Source organism: Megalobrama amblycephala, linkage group LG7 (assembly GCF_018812025.1).
Source record: "Megalobrama amblycephala isolate DHTTF-2021 linkage group LG7, ASM1881202v1, whole genome shotgun sequence".
NCBI classification, from domain to species: domain Eukaryota; kingdom Metazoa; phylum Chordata; class Actinopteri; order Cypriniformes; family Xenocyprididae; genus Megalobrama; species Megalobrama amblycephala.
This window is the reverse complement of record NC_063050.1, coordinates 8348239-8371249: the sequence shown is the minus strand read 5'-3', so window position 1 is coordinate 8371249 and position 23011 is coordinate 8348239. Positions and strand designations below refer to the sequence as shown.

The following is a 23011-nucleotide window of genomic DNA, read 5'->3' as shown; positions in this document are numbered from 1 at the left end:
CATGTCCACATAAGGCTGGCAGTAGCGCTAATAGTGCACCGAATCCTACCGCTAATGAGTCTAGTGGAGAGCAAACGGCTCCTAATGTGAATCTTATTGTTGATTCAGAAGCTAGAGACGACTCGAATGGGGAACAAATGGCTCCCAATGTGAATATTACTGTTGATTCAGAGGCCAGAAACGAATCTAATGGAGAGCAAACAACTCTAAATGAAAGAAAAGAAAGTGGGGGAAATGATGGCGCATCATGTAGTAGTGTAGGACAGGAAAAAAAGGTTTTTGAAAAAACTGTAGAAATGGAGGGAAGTCTTGGATCAAAAACATGTAAGGATAGTGAGGTTCAGATGAATGAAGTGGTTAATGTGGAAATTAATAAGGAGTTGAGTTGTCCTGAGATGGTTAGAGAAGAAGAAATAAGGGATGATGATATGCTCTCAGATATTTCTGAGATCGGGTCTCAAAATATGGAGGATATGTATTCTTTGGATGAGATTAATGATTTCTTGGATACAACTTTTGGTAAAGTGGTTGAGGTGAAAGATTTTTTCCCAGATGTGGAAAAGTTTGTTGTTTCAGTGAAAGTACTACAGCGCACAGTGAGTTATGATGCATTAAGCAAACAGAAGAGGTTTAGATTGAAGAAACTTGTTACAAAGCTGAGGAAAAATAAAGGGCCGTCTATTTTTAAAAAGTAATGGTTAAAACACACTGGGTGACCCTTATAACATGTTGTCTCTTTTTCCTTCTGTCTCTGTCCACTTTATATTTTAACCTCTTTATGGAGAGCTTAAAAGTAGGTTCTTTAAATATAAATGGAGGAAGAGATAGGGGTAAATTGGCAGTAGTATCTGAGTTTTTAAATATAAATCGGGTTAATATTGTTTTTTTACAAGAGACTCACAGCAATGATGAAAATGAAATTGAGTGGAATAGATGGTGGGAAGGAAATTTGGTATTAAGTCATGGGACAAACAATAGTGCAGGAGTAGCCATATTATTTAAAAAAGGCTTAAATGTTAATATTTTATATACTGAGGAGATTGAAAAAGGAAGGGTACTATTAATAAAAGTACAGTATGGGGAATATGTTTTTGCTCTAGTGAATGTGTATGCTCCAAATAATGGGTTGGAAAGAGTAAGAGTTTTTGGTAAATTAGATAAAGCGCTTCAAAAAGTTGATGACAATACTTGGTTAGTGTTAGGAGGGGACTGGAACTGTACAATAAATTTTTTAATTGATCGAAATGGTGAAGAGCCACATGGTCACTCTGGTGAATCTCTGTCCAATATAATGGGAAAATATGATTTAATAGATGTGTGGAGAAGAAGGAATATAGGAATAAGACGATATACATGGATTAAAGTAGCAGAAAATATGGTTAGTGGGGCTAGACTGGATAGATTTTATTTAAGTAAGATGGTGGAAAATAGGGTAATGAATGCATCAATATTGCCAAATGGTTTTTCTGATCATCATCTGATCACTTTTGATTTTAATATAAAGCAATCTTCAAGACCTAAGTATTATTGGCATTTTAATGAAAAATTGCTAAAAGACATGTTTTTTTGTGACAGTTTTAAGCTGTTTTGGGAAAAATGGAAAGAAAGAAAAGGTGATTTTGAAAACCTTAGTCAATGGTGGGATGTGGGTAAGGTACAAATTAAAGAGTTTTGTCAAAATGTTTCTGCTTATACTTTTACGAATGTGAAAAATAACTATACAAAGTTTGCAAAATGAAATTGGGTGTTTGGAAGAGGACTTGATAAATAACAGAGGAGTACAGAACAATGGGATAATTTTAAACAAGAAAAGGAAAGAACTTGGACTTTTGTTACAAGAACATGTGAAAGGGGCACTGGTAAGATCGAGAATTTGTTCCATTAAGGATATGGATGCCCCAACTTCTTATTTCTTTAACCTGGAAAAAAAGACTGTTCAATATAAACAGATGCATCATCTTTGTTGTCCAAATGGAAATATAACAACAAATCCGGGTGAAATGAGGAAGTTGGCAGTGGATTTTTTTTCTATGTTGTATAGTGCTGACACATGTGATCCTGATAGTGCAAATGATTTACTTAAAGATCTACCACAGTTGGAGCAAGGGAAAAGAAAAGCTTTGGACAATATAATTACTTATGGAGAATTAACAGAAGCAGTACAGCAGTTGTCTATGGGTCGTTCTCAAGGTATAGATGGATTAACAGCTGAGTTTTATAAACATTTTTGGGAAATATTAGGGGAAGATTTTTATGAAGTTGTACTTGAATGTTTTAAAAATAAAGTACTTCCTGTTAGTTGTAGAAGGGCTGTAATTTCGCTGTTACCAAAAAAAGGAGATTTAGGATTTTTAAAAAATTGGAAGCCAGTGTCTTTATTATGTTTGTGTGGCAGGAGGGGTTATTGTTGCTTACGTCACAATGTTTTAGCTTATTGGCAGTGTCACTGGGCTATAAAAACGGGAACATGCGCGTTATCTGGGATGCGTCATTTGGGGAACTGTTGCGTCGTTAACGCGCTTCCGTCACTTCCCGGAACTGGATGTGAGTGCTCGACACGGTAAGAACGCGCTGCTAGTTATCTTGTTTGATATGGCCTGTGTGTTTACGAGAGGCGTACACTCTATCTAATGTGTTTTAGAGACTGCAACTTGGTTGGAGAGCAGTTCTACCTGGACTCGGCGAGTTTTGCTGCAATGTCGTTTATTATTGTTTACATGTAGTGGGTGTAGACATCGAAGAAGGTAGGTCGAATGCTGTTAATTCCTATTTAACCGCGTTAAGCGACGTATGCATTCAGGAGCGCGCTGATTAAATTGAGTATGTTCTTAACTCAACCCCTTTTCTTAGCTGTGAGAACCAGATGCACTTGCTGGGTCGCTGTTTTCTGTACCGGCGTTTGCTTGAAAAGACTCTATTTGTTGGCTCTTTATAGAAACGTTAATCCCTGCAATTGGTAAGTATTCATGCACACGCATATGATGGTGAGAGAATATATCTAACAGAGTAACAGTCTCGCTTTATCTATAGGTGTTGTGACGGCCGTAACTGCAATCTATTCGGGGTGCTCCGCGTTTGTTATGGCTGCAGTGCTGTCCTGTTTCCAGTTTCTAATTTTCTTTCTTTGTTAATTTCTTTTCTGACTGCTTTATATCTTGTATATATATATATATATATATATATATATATATATATATATATATATATATATATATATATATATATATATATATATATATATATATACATATATATATATATATATATATATCTATATCTTATATCTATATTTTGTTTGCTCTTTTCAGTTGTATTAATACTATTTTTGTCTTTGAAGCTTGAATCATTTCAGTTTAAATTCCAATTATTATATTTTTGTGACTTTCTTTGGTCTATTTCTGCTTGTTTCTTTAGTTGCATTAGATTGCTGTATTGTTTTTGGGGTTTGAATTACCTTTGTCTCTAATTTTGATTATATTTTTGTGATTCTTTACTTATTATTTGATTTGCTTCCCCCAGTGGCGTTAGATTTTGTTTTGTGATTTATATCATTTGTTTAAAGTCTATTCTGTTTTTTTTTCTTTTTTGTTTACTTGTATTTTGTTGAAATTTTGACTCTTGCTTTAAGCAATCATTTGTTACCAACATTCATTTGTGTTATTTGATTGGTTGAGTTGCACTACCCAGTCTCTAAAAGTGATTGTGTGCTTGATTCTGATCACTTTTGTCTCGGCAGGGCCTGAGCACCAGGGGCAGAGGACTGGTTTTAGGTGGTGGTATATCCCTCACAAGTGTGCAGTGACCACCTCACCGTGTGTGTGTGTGTGTGTGTGTGTGTGTGCGTGTGCGCGTGTGGACACAGTAAAGTGCAGTGATTCACCTACAGGTGGTGTGGTCTGATTACCCGTTTTTACTGGTAAGCTCTAGCCCCTGCCCTCGACTTGTTCTAAGAATCTTAAGTGGCCTGTGTGGCTGGGACAAATGTCTAATTGTTTGTTTTTAATATTGTTTTTAATGATGTCAATAAAATAATTTTGTACTGTTACCCATGTCTCTGACTCTAATTAGTGATACGAATCTGTGTAAACAACTATAAGTGGTTTATTCTAATTCTTTGGGTGAAACTCCCAAAGTGGCGTAGTCGGAGTGAGTTTGACATCTTATAATTTCCACTGTATTTAAAATAAAAGTCCTTATTGCCCTCGAACCCCCGCCACATTTGGATTACAAAATATTATCAAAATCTATAGCAAATAGGCTCAAAAATTGTTTAAATATGTTGATTCATAAAGATCAAACATATTGTATACCAAAGCGTTCAATAATGGACAATTTGTTTTTTTTTTTAAGAGATGTGATTGATTATGGTTGCATAAATGATTCTAATTTGGGTGTCTTGTCAATAGATCAAGAAAAAGCATTCGATAGGGTGGATCATGATTATCTTTTTAAAGTGTTAAAGGCAGGGTAGGCAAAAAAATGTATAAAAAACTTTTTTTCAAAATTTGTTTAAACTTTATTTATATATCAATACATAATTAAAATGTAAGTACTCTGAAAAAGAAAGTATAAAAATCGAGTGTCTGTAGACCTCTCACGACTGTTTTAAAGACAGCTCATTATTTCCATTCACTCCACCCCCTCCCTTCTGGGCTCCTTCCAAAGCCACGCCCCCAAAACGCATGAACGTGTGACTCCGACCACTGAGCTGGAAGACGCATTATTTACCTGAGACGAGCGGAGAGGAAGGAGCACAGTGCATGTAGTGACATCATGTCAGAATCACATGTAATAAAAATAACTTTAAAATTATGAAGATAAACAAACAAGATGTATTTTAGTACTCACTATCAAGCTAGCATATTGATATTGGTAAAGTTTAAAATATATATTTTTTGATTCGCTAACGAGCTAGTTATCTATAAGGCAAAGCTAAAAACAGGTTGCATGATACACGTTTTTCCATTACCATCATTTACACTGTGATGAAGATGAATTTCGTGTAAGATTCATAACATATACGTTGTTCTACAGATCAACAGAGTAACATACACTCAAATATCAACTCACAACTGCATTGCAGACACAAAATAATAACACACACATACAACAAAGTGTGTACGACACACACAGATACAAGATAAAGACATCAGTAAACATAGGTAGAGAATATAAAAACAAAACAAAGGCGAAAAAAACGTGCAGGTAAACTTGCAGGTGAACATGGTAAAAGACTTAGACAGAGGGTAAAATTATGCACAATTCAACACTATAGCTATCATTATTTATCGTCTCTACTACGGCTTGCTAAGTAATGTTATGTTAGCTATATTACGCAGCTACGTGTGCTAATGACACATGCTTCATGAAAAAATAAACAAAAAAATATGTATGATCAAAATACAAAAAGAAAGATTTACCTGTCCAGCAGAAATAAAGCCATCAAGGAGTCACTTTTCAGCCCCTTGAGTTCCCTCAGTTCTCGCCATCGCTGGAAAGCCACGCCGATATTAACTCGCGTTTTATTTCTTTGTTTATCCAAAGACTTTTTGTTCATTGCCTTTTCTTGTACTGTTACTGTCTTCCTTTTTTTGCCTGGTTTGCCTTCACTAACTGCATAGGCCGATACTGTGAATTTAGCTTGCTGTTTCTCTGCCATTGTTTTGGTATTCCTAGGATCCGTGCCTCTTGGATTCCCCAAATCAAACGTGCGCGCGCAAGTGGGCAGGTCATGTGTGGCAAAAGGGTGGTTGCCATGGTTGCGAGAGAGTGACAGCCGCCTAAGCCAATCCTATGTTTCGTCCCGGATGGAAATAATGAGCTGTGTTTAATACAGATTAAACGGTCTAGAGTCACTCGATTTTTATACTCTTTTTACCAGAGTTCTTACATTTTAATTATGCATGTATATATATAGAAAGTTTAAACAAATTTGGAACAAAATTTCTTACCTACCCTGCCTTTAAGTTTTGGAATCGGTGATCAATTTATTTCATATGTAAAATTGTTATATTCTGATGTATCAGTGCTGATTAAGGGTGGTGGAGGAATAAGTGCCCCAGTGACAGTCATAAGAGGTATTAGACAGGGTTGTCCTCTCTCTGGACAACTATATAGCCTTGTAATTGAACCTTTGTTGTGTAAGTTAAGGAGAAATTTGTGTGGTTTTTCAGTTGCAGGGGTAAAGGAAACTTTTAAAGTGTATATGTCTGCTTATGCTGATGATATAACCGTTTGTATTTCAGGACAAAATGATGTAACTGCTTTGGAAACAAGCATTAGGCAATATGAGATGGCTTCCTCATCTAAAGTTAACTGGGAGAAAAGTGAGGGGTTTATCATTGGCCGGTGGAGAGACACCGGACCTCCAAAACTTCCAGGAGGATTGATTTGGGGGAGGGAGGGTATAAAAGTGTTAGGTGTTTTTTTTTAGGTAAGGAAAGTTTTAAAAAGAAGAATTGGGAGGGAGTACTGGAGAAGGTAGTTGCTCGATTGTCTAAGTGGAAATGGCTATTACCACAATTATCCTACAGAGGGAGAGTTTTAGTGGCAAATAATCTGGCAGCCTCCACGTTGTGGCATAAAGTTATTGTTCTGGAACCACCAAATGAACTGATCTGTAATATACAGAGGAAAATTGTAGACTTTTTCTGGAGTGGTGAACACTGGACTCGGGCTGCTGTACTTTACTTACCAGTCCACGAAGGAGGTCAAGGTCTGGTGGATGTAAAGAGCTGAGTTGTTGCTTTCAGACTGCAAGCAGTACAGAAATTGCTCTATCAAGAAGATTTAGCATGGACACAGACTGCATGTGTATTCCTGCAGAATATTGAAGGTCTTGGACTAGATAAACATTTGTTTTTATTGAAAATGGATGAGTTAAGGCTGGACAATCTCACTTTCTTTTACAAGTCAATGTTACAAGCTTGGAGTAAAGTCTTGAAAGTGGAGAGAAATTTTAATGAACTTGGAGACTGGGTTAATGAGGAACCTTTGTTTTATAATCCATTGATTCAGACCAGATTTTTGTCATCAGTAAACATTCGGAGAACTCTCGTAAGGAATGGAGTCACTAAACTGGGACATTTACTGGATAATGGTGGATGGAGTTCAGTGGATACTTTTAAAGAACTGTCTGGTTTGTGCTCATCAAGAATTTCTTCAAAATTGAGAGAGGAGATATTTGCGGTTTTGCCAAGCAGTTACAGAAATCTTGTTGCTGGAGGAAACGCACAACAGCTGAAAGGAGTCTTTCCAAAATTAAAAATAATTCCTGCTGTCAGTAGAGAACAAGAAGAACGTGATGGATCTATATTGTCTTTCAAGACTCCACAGCTGGAAGAGCTGGACATTGTGTCGAAAAAAGCATTATATTATATTACAGTGAAAGTTATTCACATGAACTCACTCAGCATGCAGAGTTTTTCAAAATGGACAGAGACAATGGAGCCAGACTTCCTAGTGAGGGATAGGTGGAGAGCCTTGTATAAACCTCCCATTGAGAAGCGGACAGCTGATCTGCAGTGGAGGGTTATTCACAGGGCGATAGCTACGAACAGACATGTAGCACACCTGAATCCAGCAGTTGGGGGGGAGTGTAGGTTTTGTAGTAATGAAGAAACTGTAGAACATTTGTTCTTAAGATGTTTGAGACTCGGAGGTCTTTTTAGGTTGCTTGATGCTTGGTTTCAGGGTTTTGGTGAAGATTTTTCCCACAAAGTTTTTATTGGGGGACTTAAATATAAAGTAGTAGATAGAGGAAAAGTGTGTTTATTAAATTATTTGATTGGTACAGCAAAGCTTGCAGTGTGGAAAACAAGGAAAAATAAGCAGTTGGAACTTGGTTCAATAGATGCAGAAATAATGTTGAAATGTATGGTAAAAGGGAGGATAAAAATTGAATTTTCATATTATAATTTGATTAATGATGTTGAGAGTTTTTTAGAAATTTGGGGTATTAATGAGGTTTTATGTGTTATTGATGATGGGTTGTTATTTTTTACTTTTTAATTGGTTGAGGTTAAATGAAACTGGTAACAATGTTGTTGTAAATATTGGGTTTAAAGTAATAAAGATCTGTTCAACCTCTCTCTCTCAGAGGAAGTGGGCGTCTCTGTCACATTCAGCACTTCATGTTAAACATGTAACCAGGAAAGAAACACTCAAAACTCATCTGAACACACATCGAGAGCTTCAGAAGAACTGAATCTACTGACAACAGAGAAGATCATTTAATAAGAGAGAAGAATGAAGATCATCTTGACTTTCACTCTGCTGATGATTCCTGGTAAGAATCTGAACTCAGAGTAAATCACTAAAAACAGGAGAGTCTTTCACTTCACTTCATGATGTTCAACTGACTGCTGAAGAAAGTTCATTTCTGTGTAGTCTCATAAATATATTAAAGTGTATTTGATGCTGGTTTGTTGTAGGAGTCGTGAGCTCCATCAGTGTGACGGGATATTCAGGAGGAGTCGTCACGATCAAATGCAAATATGAAAGAGGATATGCAGCAAATGTAAAGTATTTTTGTAAAGGACAGTGGTCAGGCTGCATATACCAAATCAGGACCGATGAGAAAAATAAATGGGTTCAAGAACAAGAACAAGAACAACAACAACATCATCATCATCATCCTCATCATCACCATCATCAGCAGGTGATCTTGTGCTGAAATACAAACATGATCAATGGGTGTAGTTTGTGAGGAGGCCTGACCCCCTATAGCATTACATTAAACATTAAAATAAATTATATTTTCAACTGTAAAATAAATAAATAATATTATATTTAATACATTTTAAATAGTTAATATGTACAAATAGCAGTAATAACCCAATCATCCTCGTTTGCTCATTGAGCTGAATCTGCATTTTGGTGGTTCGTGATGGAATGCCAAAGCTGCCGAAATAATAAATGAATAAATGTAAAACGAAATGTATATTAAAAAAAATAAATTAATTAATAAATTAATTAATATATATATATATATATATATAAATGAATATATAAATAAATGTAGAAAATGTGTATTTTATTTTTAAATGTGTAATTGTTTACTTATTTATGTATAATTGTATTTTTCTCACATTTATTTATGTTTATTTATGCATGAATTTCCACTTTTATTTATATCCTAATTTATTTATTTAGTTAATTCATTATTTATTTATGTATTTATACACTTATCTATTTTCACATTTATTTATTTCTACATTTCTTTTTCTGTATGCTAATGAGCGGGGTGTATTTTTATAGCAATCGAGCTCAGAGTGGCAAAGATGAAGCTTTGAGGACACAGTGACACCTTGTGGTGCAGGAGGTGTGCGGACATGGCTTTGCAACTTACACAACACAGTAAATTCACAGTCTTAAATTAACACCCCTCTGTGTTCATATGGGAACCACCAGCAGGGTGTTAAAGCAGTGTTAGAGTTAAGTAGATACTTAAGTGATTAATTAAGTGATGATTGTTCGATTATTGAAGACACTTGATGATAACAAGCAGAATTACTGAAGGAAACAACTGACTTCTGCCACAGCCTTAGATGAAATCAACTGAAAAGATATTAAATCTCTCTTAATAATAACCAGACTGACTTTATTTATATCATTCATCTACAGTTCTTTTTGAGAACTACCAGGTTTAGATGTTGATGTTTATCAGAAATATCAGGTCATCATTATGGTGATTAGTGTTTCATTTAGTTGGGCAGTTCTCTTGGCTTTTATGTCAGTTTTTGTTTTTTGTAACAGTGTTTACCAGAACACATAATTTGGTCTAAACATTCTAATATTCATCATGTTACAGTGTAAACATTTATATTACTTTTATATTGTACTGTGTTTTAGATTATAGGGCATAAAAACACACGTCATACATTTATATTTATTTAGCATTGAAAGGTTGCATACCTGCCTATGTTTTATATTTAAACATGTTTCTGTTGATTTCACCCATTTAAATCTGGCAGTAGTTACACTAGTACAATGTGTACAAGTTTATGAAACAATAAAATGTTAACTAATGTAAGAAAGAATAACTTAATTACCTCCGCTGGATTAATCACATTCTTCTTCTTCTGAGGTGAATTCAAGGTTTATTCCTCACTGTGCGTGTGAAACTCAATGAAAAGCAGAGGAATGATGAAGATGATGCTTTGTTTATCGAGGTGATGGGGGCGTTTACAGGTTAGCATGTCTAACACGTGGATGATTACAATCGCTTACACAGTGTGTTAATATGATATAGGTCAGCTGGAAAGCAGATGAGCCCAGAATATGAACGCAAAGCGCTTAGCACGTTTCATTCATATTTTGGCATCATCTGCTTGCCTGTAGTTTGCTTAATCAATAAGGTGTAGCTGCACTGAATTTGGTCTTTTAATACTGTCTTAATGCATTGTCACGTTATTTTTTTTTTTTTTCATAACGGTTTTCTATGGGAGGAAGATATCCAATTAACTTCATTGCTTTCATATTTTGGGCTCTTCTTCTCATTTATGTGCTTTATTAATAAGGTGTGTGCTGAATTTGGTCCTCCAGTATCACTGTCTTAGTAGGCCTACATTAAACCACATCCAGTGTTTTAGAAAGTCCTTCAACGTGAGCTTCATATTTTCCTCCATGTTGTTTTAGATCACATAAAAGCCAAATGCAGTTTTATTGGTTATGAATAAAGTCATCTCTGATTTGTCAAAGACAAACATCTGCTTCGAAAAGTTTTTTTTTTTTTTCTTGTGCTGTAACAATGCCACTGTAACAATGAACAAAACATAATAAAAATTTCAGCTCTGCAATTGATAGCCGGCTTAACCACCGTCATTCATCTTGAAGTCATATGATTTGATTCATGTCTTCTGATTGGTTGTTCTGTGGACTTAGAGACTTTTGCTGCCAAAGGGAAGTGACGTTCGGCGGTTTATGCCTACGGACCAGTATTTTGAATGGGCTGATGCTGGGATTAAGCGGATTTGAAGAGAAAGTATTTAATGAACGTATACAATGTGTGGAGAGCATTCACTCAGTATCATATCTCATTTTTGACGGAGGTGGTGTTTAGTGGCTTTTGCATCTCTTCAAATATTAATACATAGGCTATATAAATAAACATGGAAATAAATAAATGTATAAATAAAAGAAAAAAATTAATAAATGTAGAAAAATACAATTATGCAATTATATTATTTGTTTTGCTTGCTGCATTTGCTCACTTGTGGATTTAAGACAGTAATTTGTGATTTTCTGTAAAGCTGCTTTGAAGCAATATTGAATGTGAAAAGCAATATAAAAATAAAGTGATCTCACTCTTAACAACATTGTTTTCTTTTTTTTTGGAGCATCATTTTCTGATTTAAAGGTGAAGTGTTTATTTTATGTTGTTTTCAAACATGTTTCAAACATTGAAACATGTTGACTAACATTTCATTGGTCAGGCAAACTGATAGCCCCGCCCCAAAATCACTCCATTGGTTATTATGTGGAGCTCAGTCAGAATGACCAAATACATTTATATTATCAAGTTCCTGCTTCTTTTTCAATGACACTTTCTTCTTCTTCTTCTTCAAAATGAATGTGATGCTCTGAGGGGGGAAAAAAACAACCCCTTCATTTAAACCTTGAGTCATTTAAAAACATTTAGGCCCGGTTTCACAGACAGGGCTTAGCCTAAGCCAGGATTAGGCCTTAGTTCAGTTAGGATATCTATGTAGCTTTTATCAACATACACTGGAAAATAACATTGCTGGTGTGCATCTTAAGACAAAACAATGGCACTGACATATTTTAAGATCTATCAGTAAAAACAGCTCAATGCATTTTAGTCTAGGACTAGCTTAAGCCTGGTCTGTGAAACTGGGGGAAAATGTTACAGTTCTGGAAAAACGCAAAACTAAGCCTTTTAAATAATAGAATCATTATGGGTGGGTAATGATTTTTATCTGCTTGTGTCTGTTGTGCATCTGTGTGTTCATTAACCCTGTGTGAAGAACTAGTTTCACTTATCTCTTTATTAATATTCAAAAAAAAAAAAAAAAAATTGTACATACATTTAGACGTTAAGAATATTTCTGACTAATTTTGTCCGCTGGCTAATTCTCTGTTGTGGCAAGCTGTTACGTATTTTGCTGCTGTTGCAATCAAGTGCATCAGAATAATTTCTGTATTTGATATGGTCATAAAATATGGTTCTAGTAGTTGGAATTTAGTGAAATAGTCTGATCGAATGTTGAGATAGTGATCTCTCTGAGAGCACAGTGAACACAGTCTCTGTCTGTGCCGTCCTCTCTCTACAGATAGGCTATGAACACTCAGCCTGTATCTGGTTAGGGTCTTTCTCACTTTATGTAACACAGCTGAGATATTCTACTGGTTTGTAGTCTCTTTATATGTGTAAATAGAGTTCCATCTTCTTTTATGATTTAGTGGCATCTTTCCAATAGTTGATGTAATTTTGTTTTTGTAATTGAACAGTGTTGTTAGGCTGGATTGTGTTGTGTAGGTTTGGCTGTAGTTTCAGCACCAGCTGTGAGAGGGCGCTCCTGACACTGTAGAGCTTCAGCCTGGTATGAGTTCGGATCACTGCATTTCAGGTGCTGGTAGAATTTCAGAGCTCTTTTTTGGATGGTTATTAATAAAGGGTATTGTCTAAATTCAGCTCTGCACGAGTTGTTTGGTGTCGCTCTGATTACTTTTAAGATGCTTCTACAAATTTGAGAATGCAGAGTTTCAATTTCCTCTTTTGCCCATTTTGAAAAATCTTGTTTTAGGGATCCCCATATCTCACTGCCATATAGAGCAATTGTTTCAACCTTTTGGCCTGTTGTCAGCTAGTTGTCTTCTGCTGTTTTTTCTTGATTAAGTTAAACTCTTTTTGTGGGTAATAAGTTGTAGAAGTCTTTTATTCTTGAAATGTATCAAAACTGAATGTCTGTCTTATCTTAAAACAACATTAAAACTAAAAAATCAGGAGCTCATTTTCCTGCTCAGCGGAACTCTCTCAACGGTCTCTCTCTCTCTCTCTCTCTCTCTCTCTCTCTCTCGGAGGAAGTGGGCGTCTCCGTCACATTCAGCACTTCATGTTAAACTTGTAACCAGGAAAGAAACACTCAAAACTCATCTGAACGCACATCGAGAGCTTCAGAAGAACTGAATCTACTGACAACAGAGAAGATCATTTAATAAGAGAGAAGAATGAAGATCATCTTGACTTTCACTCTGCTGATGATTCCTGGTAAGAATCTGAACTCAAGTTCTGATCCAATAATCACATCAGAAGAACCAGAACAATAATTTAATATTAAATGTTTAGTATACATATACTAAAATGGTGAAATTATCTTTAAAGACACTTTGAAATTAGTCCCAGTTCAGTATATTTTAGTATTTTATTAAAGTGTGTTTTTGTTGTAGGAGTCATGAGCTCCATCAGTGTGACAGGATATTCAGGAGGAGGAGTCACGATCACATGCAAATATGATGAAGGATATACAGGAAATAAAAAGTATTTTTGTAAAGGACTGTGGTCAGGCTGCACAGACCAAATCAAGACTGATGAGAAAAATAAATGGGTTCATTCTGGAAGATTCTCTCTGTATGACGACACGAGATCAGAAGTCTTCACTGTGACCATCAGAGATCTGAGAGAACAGGATTCTGACACGTACTGGTGTGGAACTGATAGAGTTTTATATGATTTCCACATTGAAGTGAATCTGAAGGTTATAAGAGGTGAGTAACTGAGAGCCTCAAACCCATGATGATCTCCACAACATCACAATACTCAACATGTAGTTACTGCTGTACCGCAAATGTTACTAAAATACATTAAAAACAATATCCAGGACAAATACAATGTATTTTTATTTCAAAATGTAAAATATACAGTAAAAATAATTGCCAGCAGCAAAGTGGGCATGTGTTAATTAAGTACAAAACAACAAATAATCAAAACAGGAGAACAAATATATGAAGCGATGAAGAGACGTGTGTGTGTGTGTGTGTGTGTGTGTGTGTGCGTGTGTGTGTGTGTGTGTGTCAGTCAGTGATTGAACATTGTTTACAAGAATGATGAAGAACATCATCATCACACTTATATCTGAGTTTGTGTTCGACAGATCAACCAATCAGGAGTGTGAGAGGATATTCAGGAGGAAACATCATTATAAACTACAAATATGAGAAACACAAGAACCATGTGAAATATTTCTGTAAAACTGGAGGTCAATGTTTGACTGTAATAAACACTAACAGAGCAGCAGGATGGGAACAGGACAGACGATTCTCCGTTCAGGATGACAGATCTGCACAGATTTAATTTAGACGTTCTTTCTGTTTAATCAAGCAAAACCACAAACTGCAAGTAAAAGAGGAAGTATAAAAACAAACTGCAGTTCACATGATTACAGTCTATGCAGGTCAAAGTGCAGCTTTGTGTAGAACAATGATGCTGATGGTGTAGTTGTGGCCTAATGGTTAGAGAGTCGGATTTGTTACCCAAATGAAGGTCATGGGTTTGATTCTCAGTACCAGCAGGAAACTGAGGTGGCCTAGAGTAAGGCTCAAGTATGGTGAATTGGGATACCATACTTGGCCACACGTCACTTTCACTTTCACAATGAGAAACTGCACTGCTCACATAGTAAAGCAATGGTCAATGTTTGTGTTTGACTGATTTATTCTTCATTTCATTCTATAAATGTAACCACTCTAATATTGTTATACAACTACAGTTATTTGTTAATTTCATATTCATGTACTCATTTCTTACTGTTCATGAAACTGACAGTGTCTCTGTCAGCGTCTGCAAATTGCTTTTTTTTTCACTTGCAGTTTGAATGCAGCAGACGTTTTTAGTTCTCTGTGTGTTAATCTCGTATCACTACAGTGTTTGGTGTTGCAGTATTATTCTGATAATTTGGACACATTATTACAGCAGCATTAACTGTAGTTCAGGTGTAGTCATCTGGATACAGTAGAAGTGCAGGTTTATACTGCTGCAAGTCATTTTACCACACTTGTACTATAGTTAACTGCAGTTAAGGGTGTTCACCCAGTAACTCTGCTGTACTGTATTATTCAGTGTGAAACCACTGGCTTAAGTTCCAGAAACAGACAGCTTGCATTTCTTTTTTCTTTTTCTTTTTTTTTTAAAAGGTGCAATATGTATATATACATACACACATATATATTAAGTTGTAATATTTTTGCAGTGAAATATCCAAAAACCTCTAGGCCAGTGTTATATATTTTGTTGTAATGATTGTACAGTTATTAATCAATTTATGGGTGGAATATGAATATAATAATTCATAAAGCTTTCTGAATTATTATGCACATACCGACCCAAGGGGGAATCAACCATATATGGTGAATTAATTACAACGAATTGTAATCAATTATATATATGATTAGTTCTGGTTTAATAATTATTTAGAGAAACTGTTCGTTTGTCCGGCAAACTATAGCTCCTCAGAATGTTATTAAAAGGAAGGTCTGTTCTCTGGCCACGAGAAAGACTTCCTATTCTAGCATCCAAACGTAAAGCAAGGATATAGGATCGAAACGTTAAAGTGACCTGGTCTTTGTGGAACGAGCAAGAGAACAAAGAGCATGGATATAATGTATTTAATATTTGCAAACTACGACTACAGAGGTTATATGTCTAAATACATAATATACAAATATATACAAAAGGGAACGTAGAGACAGGAAAGGAAGAATGGTCAAAGAATGGCAACTTACGGCAGTTAACCCTTTGAGAGAGAGCCAGCACAGAAATCAGTTTAAACAAATTTCAGAGAGATTTATACTTGCGTATGGTTCAGAGTTTCAATGCGCTTGGCTTGTTTGGTCCTTTCCGAGAGGGTTTCTCCGGCGGGGTTTTCAAACGAGGTTTAACTGACGCATAAGATGACAGAGAAGAAAGAAGAGAGAGAGTCCAAGGAGATGGTCGTCCCGGAAGGAGAGCGCGTGATGGCAGCGCTGTCGCCTGAGGCAGTACAGGGGCAGTCGAGAGACAATCGGGAGACAAAGGAGTGTGTGTCGTTGTTTTTATGGAAACCCAAGCTAACACACCTCCCGAATTGTAGCGGCCAATAGATGCGCAGCACTATTTGGCGGGCAAAGTTCCTTTGTTTGGTCTCCTAGCTGAATTTGCATACTTAATGACTATCAGATCGGATTTCGAGATGGAGTACTTTCTTCACAATATCATTAAACACATAGAAAAATGCATTTTTCAGCTATGTGACATCTCTCAGTGAATAGCTCGAGTCTGGAGCTTTACGGAGAGATCAAACTTGATAGATCAGACAGGCATATAAAAGAAGTTATGGTTTACAGACAAAATTCTATCATTAAAACTAAAACTAACTCAACTACAGTTATTTAAACTAAGTCTAAACATTAGGAAACATGCACACACTCGAGATACATGATGGGTACATACATGGATGTGACTTGGCATAGTTATATTTTACATATACAGTCAATAATGTATGTTTGTGTGTTTTTGTGTGTGCCTGTGTGTGTGTGTGTGGGTGTCGGAATGTGGATCTGGCCCATAGTCCACATGAGGGACCCTTTGATGTCCTAAGAGCAAGGAAATTGGGCCTCCTGTTTTACCTCGGAGGGTAACAAAGGTGTCAAGTGGGCTCATCTTTTGCAGACCGGTCGGAGCCGAGATGAGATTTTACAACCCAGTCCAGCATGCTAAAAGCATTCCAAAGTTTATTGATTATCCTGATACGTGTGCATATGCTACATTGTTCACTTGAGTACTTACAATATCGCAAATGTTTCCAACTATTTGTAAATCGTGAGAAAATTGCAATTTTAACCAAGGCTTCGGGACGTGTGAGGAGTCGCCTGTCAATGGCATCATAACTGCGTTACCCTCGGTTTCCGGTTTATTTTTGTAGAAACCATGGAAACACCAAAGACGCTTTAATATATTACATGTTTTAATAGACAAGAGAACAACTGTAATAAGCCTGAAAACACAGGAGAAATAATCTTAGAATATGATCACTGTCACCTAGATCAGATCATGGGCGTAGCTTTACGCTAGGAATAGGATTGACCAGACCATGATACTGGATTACTGGATAAGGTTGCCACGTCTGTGTAAAAAAACGAGATCAATGGCCATTTAAAATTAGCCCAAAAAGTAGCACAATGAATGTATTTCATATATCAAAACTCAGCCATAGTATGCCAGCAGCCACATTGCTCTGTAGCTCTAGACTGGTCACCCACTGAAGCTAAGCAGGGTTGAGCTGGTCAGTACCTGGATGGGAGACCTCCTGGGAAAACTAGGTTGCTGCTGGAGGTGTTAGTGAGGCCAGCAGGGGGCGCTCACCCTGTGGTCTGTGTGGGTCCTAATGCCCCAGTATAGTGATGGGGACACTATACTGACAAAAAGCACCGTCTTTCAGATGAGACATTAAACTGAGGTTGTGCCTCTCTGTGGTCATTAAAAATCCCAGGATGTCCTTCGAAAAGAGTAGGGCTGTAACCCCGACATCCTGGCCAAATTTGCCCATTGGTCTCATCATGGCCTCCTAATCATCCCCATGCACTGATTGGCTTCATCACTCTGTCTTCTCTCCACCAATAAGCTGGTGTGTGGAGGGCGTTCTGGTTCAATATGGCTGCCGTTGCATCATCCAGGTGGTGCTGCACATTCCCCCTTACATATGTAAAGCGCTTTGACTACCCAGAAAAGCGCTATATAAATGTAACAAATTATTATTATTATTATTATTATTAATAAAATATACCATTCACATATCTAAAATACATATTTTTCAGTCAGTGTTATACAAATTAAAAATGACTATATTGTAGTGATTATAAACACAGCTTAAAGGCTCCTACCAGACGCCCTCCTTTACTAAACTTCACATCAAGCACAGGTTTATCATTGGTAGAATGTACAATATACAGTAGTCAACATTTGAAGTGGATCAAAAAGGTTCATCAAGTTGTCCTAAGAAGAAGGTTTTAGGACAATTTTGATGAAAGGTTTTGATCCACTTCAAATGTTGACTACTATATTTTAATACAAGTTTTTCAGTCAAATACAATTTATGCAATATGTCAAACTCTTACCCCCTGGGGGAAAAAAAAAATCAAACCTATTTCTAGATTTCACATTGAACATTCATGCGAACCGTTTGAATAACAATTGTCTTGCACGTGTGCATCATTTGCTCTTTTCACGAGTTCACATATACTGTAAATATAATTAGAGTAATGTGTATTTGGCGTGCTGTCCGGGGGGACAGAAAACTAATTATTGTTATATAGCTCAACATGTTTAGTCTTATTGTTTAAATTTATTTTTTTTTGTTTTTTTGTGCGAGTCTCATGCTTTACCATGCCTCAGAGAAAAACACTATTTTGTGAAGTAGCTAACATAGCGTAATCAGATGCAGCTTTATTTTTAGTAACAGTAATACAGCATTTTCTCCATGATACAATACGTTTTAAAATGAATTGCATGCCATTTATCAACACAATCATCCAGCATTTAATATGATATTGTAAAATCGATCTATCTTACTGCAGTGTGTAACAGTGTCTCACAGCAGCCGCCGAGCGAACGCTCAGAGTAATGTCATAACATCATTTTCAACACTCGAAAAATGTATCTAATATGATAAACAGAGCTGTGTCAGTAACAAGTGTATAATTGTATTTTTCCCACATTTATTTATTAATTTATTATTTTTTTAATTATTAATTTAATTTTTTAATTATTAATTAATTTATTAATTTATTTATACATGTTTCCACTTTTATTTATATCCACATTTGATATAAATAAAAGTGTGTTCACTTCTGTGTGAAAAAACACCCTTTAGAAATTCATTGTTTCATTTTTATATACAAAATTCTCAGAAACACCATCATCATCATCAAGAACTTCATCACCAACAACATCATCATCATCATCATCAAGAACATCATCACCAACAACATCATCATCATCAAGAACATCAACATCATCAAGAACATCACCATCATCATCATCATCGGCTTCTTCTTTCTCATCAGACAAATCTTCAACGTTCACAGGTATTTGCAGAACCTCTACATCACTGGCGTCTCTAAACACATCAGCAGGTGATCCTGTGCTGAAATACAAACATGATTAATGGGTGTAGCTTGTGAGGAGGCCTGACTCCCCTAGTGGCTGAAATATATTACTAAACATAAAAATACATAAAATAAAATCTATAAAATAAATAAATAATATTACATTTAATACATTTAAATAGTTGATATGTAAAAAAATAAATAGCAGTAATAACCCAATCATTCTCATTTGCTTATTGAGTTGAATCTGCATTTTGGTGGATTGTAATGGAATGCCAAAGCTGCCGAAATAATAAATAAATAAATAAATAAATAAATAAATAAATAAATAAATAAATAAATAAATGAATGAATGAATGAATGAATGAATGAATAATTGTAAAAAGAAATGTATATTTTAAAAAAACCTAAAAATGTATATATAAATAAAAATATACAAGGAATGTAAGAAAAAAAACAAAACAAAAATAAATGTGTATTTATCCTTTTGTTTCCTTATTTATGTATAATTGTATTTTTCCTGCATTTATTTATTAATTTATTTATACATGTGTTTCCACTTTTATGTATATCCACATTTATTTATTTATTTATGCATGTTTTATTTCCACATATATTTAGTTCCTTATTTATTTATGTGGTTATACACTTATTTATTTTCACATTTATTTATTTCTACATTTCTTTTTCTGTATGCTAATGAGCAGGGTGTATTTTTATAGCAATCGAGCTCAGAGTGGCAAGGATGAAGCTTTGAGGACACAGTGACACCTTGTGGTGCAGGAGGTGTGCGGACATGCCTTTGCAAACTTACACAACACAGTAAATTCCCCGGTGTTAAATTAACACCCCTCAGTGTTCATATGGGAACCACCAGCAGGGTGTTACAGTAGAGTTACATTAGAGTTAATTAGATACTTCAGTGATTAAGTGATGATTGTTTGATTATTGAAGACACCTGATGATAATGAACAGAATCAATGAAGAAAAGAGAAACACAAAAACTACAACTGACTTCAGCCACCTTAGATGAAATCAACTGAAAAGACATTAAACTGACTCTCTTATTACAAACCAGACTTTATTTCTCTCATGTGTCCAGTTCTGTTTGAGAACTATCAGATTTAGATGTTGATGTTTTATTGGTCACCATCATGATGATCAGTGTTTGCTTTAATTGGGCAATTTGACTTTTGGCTTTTATGTCAGTTTGAGTTTTTTGTAAAAGTGTTTGCCAGAACACATAATCTGTTGCAAAGGAAGCCCTAAACAATGATTATCAGGTAAAAACTTGTTTTGTTTTTGTGAGTTTTGCTTTTCAAACTCGCAGCACTTACAGAGACCATTTACTTTATGAAACATTGGTGAAACATTTATGTGTTTATTTATTATTTCAGCAGCTTTGGCATTCTATAGTGGAAAACGTGTTGATTTAAGTGAAGAATAATTCATTTTTTACATACTTGCTGTTAAATATGATTCAAAACGTCTATTTATGACAAACTGGCTGGTACATTTATAGCAACTGCAACTGATGCACACACATGAGAAAATTATTATTTAAAAGATTTGCATGAATGTATAATGTGAAATCTAGAAACAGGTTTGATTTTTCCCCCCATGGGTTAAATATTCAACAGTATTCTTGACATTTATTCAACAGTGCTTTGATCTGCCTGCATTGACACTATTCTTTAAGAGCTGCTGTGCAGCCAAAATTATATACCAGTTATGACTGTAAAGCTGCTTTGACACAATCTGCATTGTAAAAAGCGCTATATAAATAAAGGTGACTTGACTTGACTTAAAAGATTGACATATTGCATGAATTGTATTTGACTGAACAGCTTGTATTAAAACATATTGTTCTAATGATAAACCTGTGCTTGATGTGAAGTTTAGTGAAGCAGGGCCTCTGGTAGGAGCCTTTGAGTTGTGTTCATAATCACTACAATATAGTCGTTTTTAATTTGCATAACACTGACTGTAAATTATTTATTTTAGGTTTGGAAATGGTATATTTTGATCATATTCAAAGATTATTTCTCCTGTATTTTCAGGCTTGATCGTTCCTCTGGTTCTGGTTCTTCTGGTTCTGATCATCGCTGGACTCTTATTACTGTTTCTCTGTAAGAAGCATCAGTCTCGAGGTAAAACTCCTTCTTAACCTCTTTAGATGCAGAAAGTCTCAGGTTACGCATGTAACCATGGTTCCCTGAGAACAGGGAACGAGACTCTGCGCTGATCGCGCTATGGGAAACGTCACTCGTGACTCGTGTTCGAAATGCCAAGAATCACAACACTCCAATCCTATTGGCCGGCGACAGCCTATCACGTCAAGCGGCGCGAACCGTGACGTATAAAGGGAGCGCCTGGGGAAGCAGCCAACATCCTTTCGTCTTTGAGGGACTGTTCAGCAGGCATCCCGAAGCATGGCAGGAAAGTCTCGTTCCCTGTTCTCAGGGAACCATGGTTACATGCGTAACCTGAGACGTTCCCTTTCGAAAGGGAACTTCAACTCTGCGCTGATCGCGCTATGGGGAACGATATACCCATGCCGCCATGCTAGAGGAGAATGCATGCCCAAAATGTCTGGACAAACGTCCGGCCGTTCCAGGGAAAAACCGGGAGCAATTCTCCAAGGCTGTCAGTGACAGCATTCCCTACGGCCAACAGCCCAAGTTGAGCCTAAAAAGAGACCCTCCGAAAAAGGCCTGCCAAGGCTGCTCGAGCATCTGGGACCAACGAACCAAAGAAAGTGGTCCCTCTGAGGGAATGTGGCCAAGAGTCCAAAGGAATCCTGGCCAGTCACTAAGGGGGGGAAACAAAATCACCCCAACGCCACCAAGGAGGCCTACTAATCTAGCAAAAGCCAAACCTAGCCTGGCCAACCTTGTCTGATACACAGAATCTCCAAGCGCAAACTCCACAGAGGAGAGCGGGAAAGAGCGACTGCAAAAGGCAGTAAGCAACTCAAACCCACACGCAGAGATGGGCATCCTGGAGAGCGGAACTCAGTTGAGCGCTAAAAAGCCTCGTATGAGGGGAGTACAACCACTCATCCTAGGATCTACTCAGCTTCTGATAAAGGCGCTGAGGAGGCTGTGTGCTAGAAAAAACCCTGGTACAGGGGAGCACAAACCAGCCTGGGGCCAGTCTGAACGGAACACTTCACAGAAGTCTACAACCAATGACCGGCTTAGGGAGCTAAGCACAATTACACAGTCAATCCAAAGGGAAGTACGAAGCTCAACCTAACAGACAGAGCGTACTGTAGGCACATAGCCATGGAGGCTGACCAGAAGGGGCCTACAACATAACTAAAGTTCTTGTAAACAAACTAATATCACAACAAGAACCCAATCCATAAGGTGGTATTCAGGATGGCCCATAAGGCCATTCGACTGAAAACATAGCATGCTAAGCGCATGACCAACCAAATGATTAGGTAGTTGTGAGTGCCCACGGAACAGCCCGTCCAACACAATCCAACGAGCAGTGTACTCGGTAAAAGCACCTTTCTACTCTTTAAGCAAGAGGAGTACAGCGTACGCCATCACGCGCTAAAGAAGGCCCCATGGGCCTATAACCTCAGCAGACACGTGGCATCAGCTCGTGGCAGTGTTATCAAGCTCCAGGCAGAACAAACCGACTACGGAGGAGGTTAATGAGTCAGCCGGAGCCCTGGCCAGCCAGCGACAAAATCCCTTTCACTGTTTCTTGTCAAAAGAAACGCAAAAGGTACATGCCAGCATGTTCCAAAAGGAGGCCCCGCGGGCCTACCCGTTACATGCAGCGTCAGCTAGTGGCCATTAAGAGATGGGCATCCCGGAGAGCAGAACTCAGCTAAACGCTATAAACCCTCGTAATGAGGGGAGTAAAATCCGCTCATCCTAGGATCTACTCAGTG

General features: G+C 36.7%; 3 protein-coding genes and 1 long non-coding RNA gene across 4 annotated transcripts in view; all 4 read left to right on the top strand.

Moving 5' to 3' along the window:
* Positions 1-23011, top strand: part of LOC125271224 (B-cell receptor CD22-like) — a 1156500-nt gene that overhangs the window by 744732 nt on the left and 388757 nt on the right. The window lies entirely within an intron of this gene.
* The window catches only part of LOC125271198 (hemicentin-1-like), a 987774-nt gene that overhangs the window by 595703 nt on the left and 369060 nt on the right, over positions 1-23011 (top strand). The gene's annotated exons all lie outside the window — the stretch shown is intronic.
* On the top strand, positions 2451-8784 carry LOC125271312. The gene is made up of 6 exons (XR_007185547.1): positions 2451-2560; positions 2642-2744; positions 2851-2956; positions 3737-3916; positions 8099-8287; positions 8433-8784. It is a non-coding gene; the product is annotated as an uncharacterized LOC125271312 (long non-coding RNA).
* LOC125271217 overlaps positions 13125-23011 on the top strand; it is a 33378-nt gene continuing 23491 nt past the window's right edge. Inside the window, exon 1 of the mRNA XM_048195237.1 lies at positions 13125-13231. The gene's annotated coding sequence lies outside the window, so the exon portion shown is untranslated. The remainder of the gene's footprint in view (positions 13232-23011) is intronic.